Source organism: Amblyomma mixtum, chromosome 5, assembly GCF_055824585.1.
Source record: "Amblyomma mixtum isolate Tamu chromosome 5, ASM5582458v1, whole genome shotgun sequence".
Classification (NCBI taxonomy): Eukaryota; Metazoa; Arthropoda; class Arachnida; order Ixodida; family Ixodidae; genus Amblyomma; species Amblyomma mixtum.
Window position 1 is genome coordinate 131079694 of NC_143016.1, and position 14379 is coordinate 131094072.

The window sequence follows — 14379 nt, forward strand, 5'->3', positions numbered from 1 at the left end:
TTCTCAGCTTTCCTGGACCACACCAAGTGGCGTCACCCATCGGCCGCTAATAGCCAACATGGTATAATTTAACGGTGATATTTCCGGAGCCCTCCACTACGGCATCTCTCATGGCCTTAGTCGCTTTGGGACGTTAAACCCCATAAACCATAAACCATAAACCATTTTCATCTGCAAATGAACGAAAACTGAAGTTGCCCGTTAAATGATACCGGGAAAAGTTAATCGCTTACTCTTTCTAGGCGCTGCGGAATCCGACTCAGAGAATTCTTCTTACACTCGCATCGAAGTGTTTGACGGCCTTAGGAAATCGATTCGGCGTGGCATACATTCAGCATTCGCGTGGAGGTTGCTGATGTTCAGCGCTATACAGCACTTGGGGGCAGCCGCAAAAACTACAGACGCTTGCCCAGAATTCGTCGGCTGGAGAACGCGAAGTGTAAGCTCAGTTCCCAGTAGAACGTCATTTCTGGTTCAGCGTTGTAAGCCGTACCTAAAACTGGCATTTCCCGCTTATGCCTCATGCCATCAATGTCAATAAGAATTGAAGTAATTAATTCCTGGGTTTGTCAGTCCATTAGGAATACATCACACTGTGCCACAGTGAAGACGTCATAACGCCTACTTGGATCCTACTACATCCCGATCCTTTCAAGGAGGAGCAGCAGAGAGGGTAAAGATTTTTCCGAGCACAGCGTTAAGCAGCTATCCATATCCTTGAGCCAGATGTAAACCAAGCGTAACATGATGTCCTGGATTGCGACACGGACGATGGCGTTGAAGAAGGTCGTCGCGTTTATTTTCACCATTATGTACAGAAAATTCCAAACAGGTAGCTAGAAAAAAAGGTGACCTATCTGGCCGCTTTATAATGCTTGAGATGCTTTTACAATAAGTAGCAATGGCTTATCTCAAAATATGCACGCCAATTTGTGCAATCTTTCAGAGGACTCACCACGCACACGGAATGATTTAAATATAAGGCAAACTTACTGAAGCAAGATCGTGGCAAACTGTAGAAGAATTGAAAGGAAAGCTTTAAACATGCCCTAATGAAAAGTGTTGCTCTTAAAAAAATTGGCTGAAGGCTTAGCTTGGTTAAGCCTGGCTGATTGCGAAAGCAATAACACCTGGCTGCGCTTGGTTCTGCTGGTAGTTTCGTTTCTCGAATTCACGCGTAGGAGACTCGAACTCGCCAACTCTTATCTCTTGTTCTTCTCGTCGCTGAGCCACGATATCACCGTCTCGAATCACCACAATTCTCTGCTCTTTCTTCTTGGCTGTATACTGCGATCTTCTTTTAGCAAGCCGCTCTTCTTCCTCTACCGGCGTTTCTTCCACACAGCGTTTTCTTCTCTTGTGATTATATCGCTCCGCACTACTCATAGATTCTTCTTCGGCATTAAGAGCATCCATGAAACTACCCTTGTTGAAACTTGACTCTGAACTTGTAGATGCACCCGCAGCAAGCCGCGGTGCTCGCCATTCTGCAGCATACGCACGTTGCTTCGTCAACCGTTGTTCCCTTTTTTCGTCTGTTTCTTCGGCACGGCGCCGTCGCTTGGCCGCGGCACACCGTTCCAGCCTCGCCTTGTACGCATCCTCCGACATAGCACAGCACTGCGAGGAGCACAGCCGCAGCCCAGTTTTATCCCAGTCTAGCGAGCGCCCTCACTCGGCAGCTGCGCCGGAGCGAAGGATGAGCCTCCATCGATGAGACGAGTTGGGCCCCCAGCTCTCCTCTTGTCGTGACGACACGCGGTCACGTGGTAGCGCGCCGCACCTGCGCCGGAGCGAAGGATCAGCCTCCATCGATGGCAGAAAAGTGCAAGCAGTATTGCTTTCGCAATAAAAGCGTGAATATGTTTTATATTTCTAGACTAGACCGTAACAACGTCTGTGAGCTGACCATCAAAAAGATTCGATTCGGATCGTAATGAAAGTCGAACTTTTTGAATCACGTAATAGGAAAGCGAAAGAGGAACAAGCACTGATAGATGATAAAGAATGCAATAACTTTTCTTCGCATAACAATTTGTTTGCATGAGGATGTAGTATTAGTAATAAAATACAATGCAAGATACATGCGGCTTTATAAATATGTGTTGGCGGATAAATAGCTGCACTGTGCTAAACTTCAAGGAGCTTTCTATCACACGGATATTTTTCGTTGATGTATGTTAGGCCTCTTAAGACAATTCTCTGAACTGCATGGGTGGGCAGAGGAGCAAAAATCAATCTCCAAATTAAAAAGCGTCATAGGAAAGTTTCTAACGTTTAGTGGCAGCAATGTGTGACTGCTGTTCAACGTACAGTTTTTGCGAAGTAACCGGGCAACGAGATTTACTTCTCAGCCATACAAAAGAGCCTTTACAAAAAACAAGCCCCACAATAGAGACCATTAAACACAAAAGGTTACGAAATGTTTTGGCAAGTGTTCTTTTATTACATAACCAGTTGTCTGGTTGCATTTAGGAAAGACGGTAACCTACAACTATGCTTAATGTGTATGAAGTACTTAATTTCTCTGAATTCTCGACATCATTTTATTAGTGTTTTATAGCAAGAACTTGAAAAATTTCACCAGGTGTTATCGTTAAGTTTTCTGGCTTCCAGAGAGAGGTGCCCGTCGTTTTAAGTTTGTTCAAGATTAATGTATTCATTGTACATCTTTCGAGATATACAGCAAAGTAACTTGACAAGAGCAAGCTGACAGACCTAAAAAAGCCTGATGGTAGCCGCTGCAGGTGCCCAGGTCTGAACACCCCTTTCTTCCCCCCGCATGGGGCAAATTTCTAATAAAAAAATAAATAAATGTTGTACATTATCATCATTGTTACCTCTTTTCATGCCGTTTATCCTTCACAAATTCCTCTGCGCATGCCCTGCCATATGCGTCTACTTCCTTTATTCGCAGGAGGGCGTCACTAAAACAGGAAGACTGGGAGGGAGGCTATGTTCCTTTCAGGAAATTTTGACAATAAAATTTTGCGAAAAGCAAATCCTGCCAGGTCTGAACAGAATTTTAAGAGAAAAAAAATTTTAATTTTGTCAAAATTCTTGGCTTTTCCAAACCGCTCCAACGAAAAGGGCCAGAAAGAGAGATTTGCGAGTTTAATTGAGAGAACTGTCACTTGAGGGCATAGAACATCACCGACGAAAAAAAAACATAGCTTCATTATCAGCAGTTAACTTTTTCTCCTGTGATTGGTGTGCCCGTGCATTCGGTTCCAGCAACCAATATTGATTCCTTTCCTCACCCCATGGCCCCCATTTGCTGCTCTAAGTGCTCCTTGCCAAGGAAAGGAATTTTTCCAACGGGCAGCTCAATGAAATTTTCTTCTGAGACAAGTGACATCGCTTTGGCGTCCTGAACAAAAATTTTCTCGTCTAAACTGCAATATGTGTGGAAAGAGAGAGACGCTGAAAACATTCATGTCGTTGCTTAGGACGAAACAGCGTAAATTATAAAGCAGTAGAAAAAAAATGTGGTGCAGAAACGCACACAGCAAGGTAAAGATCCGACACTGTGCGGCGCCGCCAAGTGTTGATGCATCGTTCCTCCTGTTCAGCCAAAGTTACAGCACCACAATGTGTCGCCCCGTCCGCTGCGTTCCTTCATCATCATCATCATCGTCAACATCATCATCGGCCTGACTACGCCTACTCTAATTAACCTCCAATTACTCCAATTACTCTCCAATTTACCCTAACCTTCACCAGTTGCCGTCACTGTATCCCCGCCAACTTCTTAATCTCATCCGGCCACCTAACTTTATGCCGCCCTCTGTGACGTTTGCGTTCTCTTGGAATCCACTCCGTTACCTTTAAGGACCAGCTGCAATGGATCAGCGCCTTTGGCATTGAGCTGCTGTACCCAACGTCGCAGTACTAAATTCCGAGCAGCGGCCGTTTTTTAATGCAAGCAAAATGCCAAAACGGCCGGGTTGTGTTCTGCGCCTGGGCACACTAAAGAACCCTTGGCGGCGGAAATTATTCCGGTAAAATCGACTGCGGCGTCCATCAGAGGCCATGTTTTAGCTCCGCTACGTTAAACCTTAGATACCACACATCACTTCATACTCCCGCATGCAGCCGGAGTTCAGATTCAAGAGTCGTCGGTTATCATAGCGCAAAAGTGCTCAAGCAAAGGTCATAACTTGTCAGTGAACACGAGAAAATCCGAAGCTTCGCCGTTGTTTTGTGCATAGATTGTTACCGGTTTTCGAAGTCAAAACCTAATTCTATTGAGTTGGCGATCAGCCGTTAAACCGCTCCCTCAATTAGATTCAACGCGGCCGTGTTCTGCGCATGTGCTAAAATTTAGGCCCTTTAACAAAGTGCAATTAAAAGGAGCGCTAGCAATGCGGTGCGCCACATACGCATAGTGCGCCCATTACAGATGACGCAAAGAGGGAAAAAAGGAGCGTAAGATAAAAGTAGGAAAGACCCCATTGTATGAAAAAAATGGCCATACCTTACCAGAATATAGAGGAACCTTTACATTCCCGTGTAGAAAGCGGCTCAACTAATTTGTTATGCCTAACGCGACCCTATTAAAACCGTGTCACATAAAAAAAAGATAGGCCCACACTACGAGCGAGGGCTTTACATTGTACCAACCAGAAAAAGACCCCTCTTGGTGCAAGGTTCCCCCCAAGCTTGATTGGGCGCTCAGCCGTGTTCACTGAGAGTGGGAGGAAAAATTGAGTTGGCGCCTCGTCAACGAAGACAAACGCGTTCGTACAAAGCCAGAATCCAGCCGGGATGACGACAAGATTCGGGACGTGTGTGTGTGGCAACCCTCGCGTATCGGGCGGGAATTCTGCCGCCACCGTCGGCGCCCACGGCCGCTCGTTTCGAAATGGCAGCAGTGGCGCGAGAACGCTACAACTGAGCGAACGCCTCTGCCGACGGCGGGAGATAAACGGCCGAACATGATGGGGCAAAGCGGGGCCGAGATTTAGATGCGTTCGTTCGTGAACCAGAGCGAGAGAGAGAGAGAGTTCGGTAAAAGAGGTGGAAAGGGCAAACAGAGATGCTGCGGCTAAACGAACTATGGCTCGGTTCGAGCGTACTTGACTGTATGACGAGATTAGCTCTTGCATCAGGGCTCCGATAGCTGTTGAGTTGTGCGCGTTTTTCTTGTGCGTGGGCGCGTTTTCGGCGTTACAAGGACGCCGCCGATAAGGTTGCGCAAGAGAACGACGTTCCTCGTCTCACAGGGGTAATATTGATGCAAAAATTGGGGCTTTACCTGCGCCAGTGCTAAAATATTGACCGTGCGTGTAGCAAGAGGACAAAGTAAGATCAGAGGAATCGGTCGTTCGAGCAGTTTATGATGAAGGATAGGAAAGGGATTAGATATTGCGATACCGCCACCCTGTGTAGGAGTGCGCTGCTCGCAGAGCATCAGTTTGCAGCGTGTGCAATCTAAGGCGACTCTAGACGGCTTTGGTCTGAAAAGCGCTTAATTTTTAGTAACGCTTTTTTAGTTCTTTTGATTACCAGCAGCGTTCACTTTCCGACTCATTTCAAGACCTCTTTATTTTTCCTGCTCTAGTAAGGCATGTACAAAATCTGAACGATATAAAAAGCAAACATGGATTAAGATTGCTATAACCTTTCTGTGTCGTACAAGTAGCGTCAATAAGAGAAAGCGCGTTGACGCGTCTGGTCGGGGACATTGCCCTGCATGCGTAAGCATAATGCGGCGAATCTTTGTACTGTTTGGTTGTTCATGTTCAATGCCGCCGGCACTCGCCTTCATAATTTATTTTTCATGCGAGACGCGACCAGATTTACCAGGAATGATCGCAGCCGCGCCAAACTGCTGTCACAATGTTCCAGTTTGCTATAGCTGCTTTGGCGCCTTATTTCGACTGTTCCTTGCCAGCTACAGGCTAAGCGCGGCCGAGAGCTCCACACGTTCTGTTCGACAATCGCCCAGCACGCTTGTTGGTGTCGCCGCCGCCGAGTCGTTCAGTTCTTTGGAGGCCCAAATGAGCCTGAATAAACGGTTTCCTTTGAAAGCGTTCCTGACTACTGGACAGCCGTCACCACTAGGTGACAGTATTCCAAAGTGTGGAGCCATGTCGCAGTCACCGTACGAGTGTGCAAACCTCTGCAGTTATGACAAAAGGCATATAGTACTGCTGGTTGTCACTAAATTAGCTGATGCATTATTCTAATGGGATAAGTTGAGCACATGGACATGTACGCACAAACACAGAAATGGCGCGGAGCAAGGCTGAATGAACAAGCTGAGGCTTTATGCGAAAAGGTAAACAAATATACGGCAAGCAATTCCTGTAGATATCGAGGATACAAAATTAAGGTTAGAAGCATGGCTCGTGCTCGTCGTACGGAAACTGAAAAATGCGGTAAAACAGCCTATCATAACCGCTGGCGACGTGCACTAACAGCTTCCTGGAGCTTTTTAGCTATTATGCCTCTCCGTGGAGAGAATCCGCACGAAGATGCGCAGTACATTCGGAAAAGCGGCGTAAGTATCCGTTCGCGTGTCATCCCGCATTTCCGCGCCGTCTTCCATGCATTTGTGCAGTTCCATCAACACAGTGCTCAAAATTTATGAGCATGAGCTGATCGGCAGGCTCGTAGTCATAACTTTTCTTTTAAGTGATTTGTTATTGTCCGCACTTATCGTACTCGCAACTAGCTATTACCGCATTTCCACTGAGAGATTCTTTAGTTCAGTGCATCTACTGTACGTGGAGGATATTTCAAGGATGCACTAGAATTCAGCCGTCTGGCCGCAATGTTGTGCTCAGGCGGGTGCCAATGCGTAACTTGTACTTTCGCAATGGCTTTCACCGTGGTCAGACATTTAAAAGATTTCCTGTTTTGCAGCAAGGATTTAAAATGACGGGGAAGGAGACGCATAACAATTTGTGCGCATTAAGTATGCAGTCATAAGGTTATCGCTGCGAGAAACGCCGGATTGTGCTTCGTGATCGACGGGAAAATGAAGGAAATAGAGCTTTTTGGGTGATACAATTCTTTCAGAGATAAAGCAAATACTTTGAAGGTTGAACATAGTTCGCGCATACGGGATACATAAAACTGTGGAGAAGAAAACGAGATGATTTAAGTCAAGGCATTTATATCCCTGCTTAAGTGTCGTTCAGGAGCGCGACTCCCGGTCCTGAGAGGCGATAGTGAGCGGCATTTGCATTTCTCCTGCTCTATTTATTATTTGTATATTTGTGGGCCCACGTTTCAGCTGTGTTTTATGTGTTTTATTTTACGCTAAAAGCAGGGCTGGGAAGACAGCCTAAATGTTATGGCAGTAAAATTAGGGCGCCCAAAGAAGAGGGTCATATATGTTATTCGGCCACAAGATATTTGTAGCAGAACAGAGGATGTCATATCTTTTTGTTATGTCATCCTGGAATGTAGGATACCGTCCGCTCAACTTAAGGACCAACTGGCATTGGTGCTCAAAACCAGCGGGATTTTTAACAGCTAACTACTGACCTTCAACGGGAATTCTATCTTTCTTATCTAAAGCTTGTAGATGATGGTGCCATGTAGTCCACTGCAGCAACTGGTGCTGTCATGTGCTAAACATATCAATTAGTATAGCTGAGAATGGTTTTAGTTACAAATATTATCATCTGCACTTGACTGGAAGAGACCCTGTTACAGTGTGAACACTCTGTGATATCTTTCTTGACTTCTCTAATCGTTTTTAGTTCACTTTGCTTCTTTAGGAAACAAACTTCAAGAGGTTCAATGCAAGATGGCTTAGAATAGACGGCAAGAGAAGAGTTCATCAAAAAATGTATTTTCTTAGGTCTCCCTAAATAAATTGTGCGACCGACCTATAGCTTTACGTACAAAGCTTTACGGACACAAGAAAGATGGACAAGACAACGCGCTTCTTGTCCACCTTTTTTGTTGTCTTGTCCAGCTTTCTTGTGATTGTCTCGTTTTTTGAGCTAACTTTTGTATGTAGAACTACGCACCGACTATACCAGCAACAAGTGTTAATTGAGGACCTATAGCCTAGGACGAATCAGACCACAGCACACAAAATAAAAAGGTACGAACAGAAAAGACACACCAAAACGTCATGACATTTCATTTGAACCAGATCTACTACATGCGGAAAGTTTGCATGCGTAAACTTGTAACTTTGCCATAGCGTTTCATTTCCCAACAATTGGACTCGTAGGTGAATCAAATCTCCTGTATATAAGGAGAAAGAAATTGTTTTTTACACCAACAGCTGCTAAAGGCCGGTTCTGTGCGTTTTGCGTCGTAGCAGTAATGCGTAACGGGGGAGATTTTATTGGTTAAGGAGGAGGGGTTGGCGAGACAGGGAATATGCAACCGGAGGGTGACTGCCACGGGGAACCATCTGGAGGATGGTAATCATGGAAGGACGAAGGAGGGAGAGTATGCGGAGAGCGGAAGAATGTGGCACACTCCGTCTGTGGCAGGTGCGGCGAAACGTGTGGCACACGGCGTAATAGTGGCAGTTGTTGTTTATTTACAATAATCAGAAAACGAAGGAAACGATTTTGGCTAGCCCCAGCATCTGCCGTCGCTATGGGAAGCACCTAAGCTGGGCCAGCGGAAATGAAGGGATAGCAGGAAGACTGGAGAAATTAAATGAAAGAGGTGAGGGGACAGCCAGAAAGGATAGGGGGGAGAGAGGTACAACATACAAATAATCTAGTTACAGTATGACAGAAGCCAACAGCCACAGAAACCAAGGGGCACAGGGGATTTTTTTTTTAAATTAATTTATTTATTTTGTGGTGTTGATCAATTTTTAATATTACTGAATATGTAATCGCTCAAAGCTAATTGATTAGAAAAGCAGAAGAAAAAACAACCACATGCCGCCGGTAATATTAAAAATTGATCAACACCACAAAATAAATAAATTAAATTAAAAAAAAATCCCCTGTGCCCCTTGGTTTCTGTGGCTGTTGGCTTCTGTCATATTTACAACGAGCCCCTAGTTCCCCTTCCTTGTTTGCTTAACTATTTACAGTATGACGCTCAGCGCCGCGCGCCTGACAAAGGGGGGACAAGAGAGCAGTGCTATTGGGAAAAACGAGTGTGCCTCGCACACTGAAAAAAGTGTTTTATAACTGCACATATATGATTGTCGCTTTGAAATTTTTTAGCACAATTTATAGCGAAATTAAAATACTTAGCGTCAGTCACCGAATCTCTCATTACTCAGTGCTAACCACACTGTGAGTTTTTCTTTTGCAGAAGTTCAAGATAATGTTATTCCAAAATAAAGCGATGATTCCCGATAACGGACGCACATTCAAGTTAAGCATGGATGAAAGTTTGACATGCCAGTAATCTAATATTATAAGATGTCTGCCTAAATATAATATTCCTATCATGGCAGGAGTCGTTAACGGGACTCCGCACGAGTGGTCGTGTTGGAAATGAAACACGTCGTAGGTGTCGTAGAAGTGTGCAAGCAAAGGCAAGCTAGTCCAAGAGTGAAGCCAAGGCAATAAAAAAGAAAGAAGAAAGAAGCGAAGAGAAGGCGGTGAAGAAGAAAAAGAAAAGATCGATAGAAAGGCGTGAAGAGGAACAGAAGGACGGAAAAAGGGAGCAAAGAGGGGATAATATCACGGCTATCACCTATAGTTTTAACTAAGGCGTAGCCTAGTTTTAGGACAATTTTTTAAATTCTTTATCTTTTTCACTTAACCATATTCTCCCGTAAGCCTGCATGTATGCCATTGACAAGCATTCCTGTTTTTATTCTGCCGAATAAATTCTTGACTCCCCATTTGATTCTACCATCTATGTCTGTGATACACTCATACCATCACCACAATTTCAGCGCAGAAGAAGCTACACTTCGTGTAATTCGCCCGGATTGGGTGACATAATCTTTTGTCCAAACAGAGCCCGCGTCGCCATCTCATATGCCGAGGGCACTTTAGCAACAGGTACGCTCTTGTTCGCTTGTACGCTTGTTCTTTTCACGTTCATTTTCTTTATCAATGTACACCACGAAATGAGAAAGTAAGTGACCTCTTTCGCTTGATCTGTAACCTGGGCGGGTGGCGCAGATTGATATCACAAAAAAACCTGCCGGGAAAACCAAAGGATTGAAACGCGAAATTTACACACATATGACCCTGCTGTAAACGGGAAAGAATAATGGAAACGAAGGGAGACTTGGTTTTTGCGCTGCGGAAACGTGTCGCAAGCAGCAGGCGCCCATTTTTTTTCTTTTTCTCGGGTCACTGAAAAACCGGGTCGTGCCTGTTTACCTCCTGTTTCTTGATTGCAACTACAGCGCCTGGTTCGCGTTTTGTGTACGGGCCAGTTTCTTCTATTTATATCTTCTTTGAAAGAGTTTCACTAACCTGTAACTTTGCGAGATCTGGATGAAAGAAGAGAAAAGTAACAAACAGACCCGCACCTGCACACTCGCAGGAAACCGGAAGCCGGGCGAGATAATTTCTGGCTCTTTGCGCGTGTTTATATCGCTTTCCTCGGAGTATGTGCGCGCTGGTCTCGCGTTGGAGGCCTCAAGCGGGCATCTGTTCATGGCGGCTTTTATTTCCAGGCCAGCCGACTTTGATCCTTCTCCCCAAAACGAACCTGCACGCTGCAATGGTTCTCTGAAAAGGCGCGCTGCGAGGCGCTTCACTTCCCCTTGCTTTATCTCCCTCGCTTATCGCTGTTTACTTTCAAGCGCGAAAACAGCGAGAGACAACCCTAGTAGATCGTGAAACTCGCGTTATCTCTGTGTGGGTGCATTCAAGTATTCAAGTACGTTTGGGGCTCTCCGAACTAAAGCAGAGAATTTTCTTATTTTGGTTGATTTTATGAAGGGCTGTGGTGTGGGAGTTATTTATGTGGCAGATTCACTTTTATTATACAAGCGCAGGCAAGTCGTACGGAAATGATTTTTTTTTTTTCAGTTTTGAACCTCTTCGGAAAACCTTTTGAAGGATTGGTGCGGTTCATAATTATGTTCGCCTCAGAACTTGAACTCCCGATATCAATACATACGGAAATAGACAGACGCGTTTGTTGGCTGCTAGCTTCGCTCTGTTCTTGTTCCCTAGCGAGCGATTTGAAAAGAAAAATTACTCCCCAGTTCGTTCCAGGGTTGTGCGCCTCTGCGTTTGGCACGTGCCATATGCGGTATCAATGCCAGCCGGCATTCAACAGCCAGATCTGTTTTACAAGGCCAAGAGGGCGATAGCGAAAAGGCAAAAAGATGAATTTCTGCAAAAATATTTCCTTTCTTGCGGAGAATTGAAAACGTGACCCTAAAAAATCCTGTAGGGAAGAAATCACACTTCTTAAAAATTGTTCTCATCAGAAGTCTGCAGTGCCGAAGAAGGCATTATTCTATTAGCGTACGCGCTGTCTACAGGGCATTTAAGGAAGCAATACAAGTGAGATAGCAGTCGATATTTCTACCCACCGATTAATGTCTGTGCCTGACGCCAATTTGTGAGTAGCAGATTACACACCTGGAAATCCGGACCAAAACAACTTGGGCACGTAGGCAAATTCTTCTAAAACTTGAGAAAATGTGGAAAAAGGGTTTGCAGAAGCGCTCGTGGCGAAACGCAGGGCGCAACATCCGCAGCACTACAATTGAAGAATTCGCATACAAGCGGCTGATTTATTAAAATACGACAGTGCCTAGATGCAGTGATCCCTTATGCAGGTACGCCTTTTAACACCGGTCTCCTCTCGAATCTTATGCAGGTGAACTTGGACAGGTAGAGGTATTAAGATCAACTCTACAATGAAAAGGCAAAAGTTTTCCCTGGAAATGCGGATGCAAAATTTGAAGGCGGAGGGAGAGAAAAGGCGTTAAAATATGCCGTGTGTCGCTCAGAAATCCTGAGTCACCTAGTTACCAGCTGCAAAACATGCCATTCAATAAACGTTCCGCAGAGGAGAACGTTCTCGCTTAAATGCAGGAGTCAATCCGAAGCGTGACAATTTCATTGTCCCCATAAAATTATTCCCATAATGTCTAGATGAAAAACAAATATATTGTTACGGGGATGTTACGACGGTAAGTCTATATTGACGGCTGCTCTGAGATGGCCAGCACTCAGCTCAGACTCCGAGGGCCCAGCTACCCGCTGTCAACGTCGTCGTCGTTCAGCGCACCGCCACTTCTTCGTTCTCGAGTCGTTCACTTATTTAGTAACCAGTTCACCGGTAACAGTATCCCCCTCGGCTTAAGGCAACGTCCCGGTGCGTGTTAGGCGTGCGATGTCGAGGGTGGGTGATAGGGCTTGAGGCGAGCCACATGAACGACTTCGGATGTCAGTGGAGCGGACGTCGACTTTGGGTGCAGCGGCGTGATTTCATACGTTACGTCGGTCACTGCCCGTAATACACGATAAGGACCTGTGTAGCGCGGCAGAAGTTTTTCACATAACCCCACACGACGGGATGGGAGCCACAGCAAGACGAGAGATCCGGCAGGGTAGCGCACATCACGGTGCAGGCCGTCGTAGCGGTGTTTTTGAGCCTCTTGGGAGGCGGAGAGCTTGTGACGAGCAACCTGGCGGGCGGCGTCTGCTCGCGCGATAGCGTCACGCGCGTATGTAGTGACAGGGCCGGCTGTGGAAAGCAGAGTGTCGAAGGGCTGTAAGGGGTCTCGTCCAAAGAGGAGATAGAAGAGCGAGTAACCAGCGGTATCATGGCGGGAAGAGTTGTAGGCGAAGATGACAAAAGGCAAGCTGATGTCCCAGTCCCGGTGGTCCTCGGATACGTACATGTTGAGCATGTCTGCCAGCGTGCGGTTGAGACGCTCCGTAAGGCCATTCGTCTGAGGATGATAAGCCGTGGTGAACTTGTGACGAACGGAGCACGAACGAAGGATTTCGTCAACAACTCGGGAGAGGAAGCAGCGGCCATGGTCGGTAAGGAGTTGACGGGGAGCGCCATGGTGTAATATGACGTCGTGCAGAAGGAAGTCAGCGACGTCAGTGGCGCAGCTGGTTGGAATGGCGCGAGTGATCACGTACCGCGTGGCATAATTGGTGGCGACGGCAATCCACTTGTTCCCCGAGGAGGACTCCGGGAAGGGCCCAAGTAAATCAAGCCCAACACGAGAAAACGGATCGGTCGGGATGGGAATCGGCTGCAGGCGTTCAGACGGCAGGACAACGGGCTTCTTTCGGCGCTGACAGAGGTCGCAAGCGGTCACGTAGTGTTGGACGGAGCGGTACAGATCAGGCCAGAAGAAACGCCGGCGCACGCGGTCGTACGTACGGGAGACACCAAGATGACCAGCCGTAGGTGCGTCATGCAGTTGTTCGAGGATAGCGGAGCGTAGGTGTCGGGGAACAACTAGCAAGTGCTCAGCGCCATCAGGTCGCATGTTGCGGCGGTACAGCGTGTTCCCGTCCAGCAAGAACCTGGCCAGAGAAGTGTCACGCCGGTCGGTGCTGAGGCGGTCAATGAGAGAGGTGAGGGTGGGATCCAAGCGCTGTTCGTCGGCAATGTGGGAGAGGTCGGAGATGGAGAGGACACAGGCATCCGACTCACAGTCTGTAGAAGAAGGAGTATCGACGGGATAGCGTGACAGGAAGTCTGAATCTTGATGGAGGCGACCGGACTTGTGAACCACGGAAAAGGTGTATTCTTTCAATCGCAGTGCCCACCGGCCAAGACGGCCAGTAGGGTCCTTGAGAGAGGAGAGCCAACACAGGGCGTGGTGGTCGGTTATAACAGTGAATGGGCGGCCGAACAAGTATGTGCGAAATTTTCCAATGGCCCAAACAAGAACCAGGCACTCGCGTTCTGTGATGGAGTAATTCTTCTCGGCGGAAGAAAGAAGACGGCTTGCGTACGCAATCACGCAATGCTGGCCGCGTTGTCGCTGAGCAAGGATGGAGCCAATTCCGTGACCACTTGCATCGGTGCGAAGTTCAGTCGGGGTAGACGGGTTGAAATGGGCCAATACAGGAGGGTTGGTGAGGACGGCTATAAGGTTGGAGAATGCAGTAGCCTGCTCTGGTACCCAGGAAAAGGCTGCCCATGCTTTCCTTGCACATGGATGGCTCAACTAGGGCGGTTTTTAGCTTCATTTCCTTGTTTTAAAATCCTAGCTACATATTCCGTCTGCACTGAACCCCACAAGGCGTATCGTACTCAGAAGTATGCGAATAGAAAAGGAATTGTCGGTTCGCACTATCTTCAGTAATTTGAGAAACAGGTTCAAAGGGAGCCTACGTTCGTAAGCCCTAATGCTCAGTCAGACCTGCGTCGAAATCTTGCTGAACCTCAACCGCATTCCGGACTGCATGCAGTTCAAAGAAATCACCATAGACTTCCTCACAGTGGCAAAACTATTTTGATTTGTTTTGTTTTTCCTCGCTGCGT